Raw genomic sequence first — 2580 nt, 5'->3', positions numbered from 1 at the left:
TGGTCTCTTCTCTGCGTACCCCTTATAGTGCAGGAACCCTCCGCCTGCAGCTGCTGGAATATCCCTTCAGTAGTTTCACTGCTGCACTATACATTGCAAGAGCAAGACTTAGGGTGGGGGGGGGGTGGAGCTTAACCCTTTCAAGGTTGATACATTGTCTCTGGCAGTTAATAATAAATAAACTTTGGTGGAAATCCAAAAACCCAATTTTCCCCTCCCTAATACAAGACACCCACTTTTCCCCTCCCTAACACAAGACACCCCCATTACCCCTCCCTAATACAAGACACACCCATTTCCCCTCCCTAAAACCAGACACCCCCTTTCCCCCTCCCTAACAACAGACACCCCCCTTTTCCCCTCCCTATTACCAGGCACCCCCCATTTCCCCTCCCTATTACCAGGCACCCCCCTTTTCCCCTTCACAAAGATGCCACACAGTTCCCTTTTTAAACCTCTTTATTTCCGGTACGTAACACATGCATTAAGTGTCAGCTCTGTGCCGTTCAGAACCAGCGCACCGTCCTCCTTATAAATAAGTAACAAGCAGCATTTCCATCATGATCCTATAAACATGAATACAGCATACAGTATATACTGAGACCGCACACTGTGCACCTCCCAATCTGGTGCACACGACACTGCGCACAATGGGTGTACTTGCAGTTCACAGCTGTGTACAGAAGATATACATACAGGCAGCAACATATATACCGATATAGCAAGATCACGTGGCAACAGAGCCACGGGACAGTGAATATATTAACCCCTGCAGTGCTGGAGGGGTTAAAGGTGCAGTATCACTTTGGCTTTCCAAGCTCCAGTTCCATAAGTAACATTCTTAATTACTATCATGTCTCCTGTCGTGCAGAGTTCTGACCCTGTGCGTGGCATCTTTGTTGTTGCGATACCTTTTAACCCTTCCGCTGCCAGCGGGGTCTGCCACACTTTGCGCCGTTGGCAGAGGAAGGTTTAACGGACCCGCGCGTCGGACGCCTCGCCGGCAGTGAACGGTCGGAGGTGAAAAAAATGTGGATTTGAAATATCCGCCGTCTTTCTCTTTCTATTGTCGTATAAAACTTTTCAGACCGGGATTCAAAGTGTCCTGCCCTGAAATGGAAAGCCTCCGCCCAACTCAAACGCTTCAAAAATATCTTTATTTTACAAAATATCGGGGTTATTTTTTTCCCTAAGGCCGCGCTTATAGTGCCGGCGACGTCTCCCGAAAACAAATGCGTCGTCGCCGCCGCCGCCGCGTGCGCTTATAGTAAGCGAGACGGAGCGACGGAGCCGTCGCAAAAACTGGAAGCCGGCAAAATTAGATTTTTCAAGGGCTGTCGCCTCATGTGACGGCCCTTGAACCAATCAAATGCCAGGAAACCCGCGACGCCCCCGCCCAGCGAAATATAACTTTTGCCTGTGGGTCGTGTCGCCGGCGCTATAAGCGCGGCCCTATCCATGCAGCTCAATGTCAATCCCGCAGGGAACAGATATATTTCCTCCTGCGGCGCTGCAGCCTACAAGTTCAGAGATATAGGCCCATATTGTCTAAGCAGTGCTACGCCAGGAGACACCTTTTGTGCCATTCAAGTGCCACTTATTAAATAAACAGCACCTGTCGCTGACACTGGAATTAGAACATGGGTTGCCCGTGTTATAGAAACATTAGCAAAGAGACACTCCTTTCAAGAGAAGATGCTCATATAAAATATTTTGTGCAGGTCTTATTAAATATGGCTGTCGTTAAGGAATTGTCCATGCTTCAGAGTTCAGCCTCACTGCACCGTTGGCATCAGTGCAGCCTTCTTATTCTTACCTCATTTAGGTAGGATTTCTAAGGTAACCCTAGCAAACGGAGGACGTATTGCGGGGGAAGGGAGGGGCTCAACTCCAGTCCTCAAGACCCCCCAACAGGTCAGGCTTTAAGGTTATCCCAGCTTCAGCACAGGTGGCTCATCAGACTGAGCCACCTGTGCTGAAGCAGGGAGTGATTGAGCCACCTATGCTGAAGCAGGGATATCCTGAAAACCTGACCTGTTGGGAGGTTCTTGAAGACTGGAGCGGAGAACCCCCGCCGTATTATATAGGTGAAGTATTGTATAGGTGAAGTTTGTTGTGCTTTTTTTCTGGAGTTAGGCTTCTTGGGTCAAAATATAAACAAAAGGTAATAAATATGCCTGGCCTATGAAACAAACCTTAACCCCGTCTCTGCCCCAGGGGTCTGCAGTGCGTTTCAGACCCCTCCGGCAGTGAAGGGGTTCAAAATATTAGACATGGTGTTGCACGGCTGAGCGCTTCCACCGCTGTGAACCCCAAACAGCACGTTGCTTAATGGGGATGGGTTAAGGCTCTCTGAATAAGCCGAATAATATTAAGAACCGTAATGCATAATACAACCCCCCCCCCCCATTTCTAGCGTAGTTGATTTCCCAAGAAGAGAAATCAGAGGATATTGTTCCCTTAGAGACAAATCTGAAGCCACAAACAGCCCAACCTGTTTGAGATGGAGGAGAAGCCCGCTAGCCTCTGAAGTGGGAGACCCCTAATTGGATGCGAGTCCGCTGCTCCGAGCTATCAGTT

This window comes from Ascaphus truei, chromosome 16 (assembly GCF_040206685.1).
Source record: "Ascaphus truei isolate aAscTru1 chromosome 16, aAscTru1.hap1, whole genome shotgun sequence".
NCBI lineage: Eukaryota > Metazoa > Chordata > Amphibia > Anura > Ascaphidae > Ascaphus > Ascaphus truei.
The sequence above is the reverse complement of the archived record's forward strand: the minus strand, read 5'-3'. Positions refer to the sequence as shown.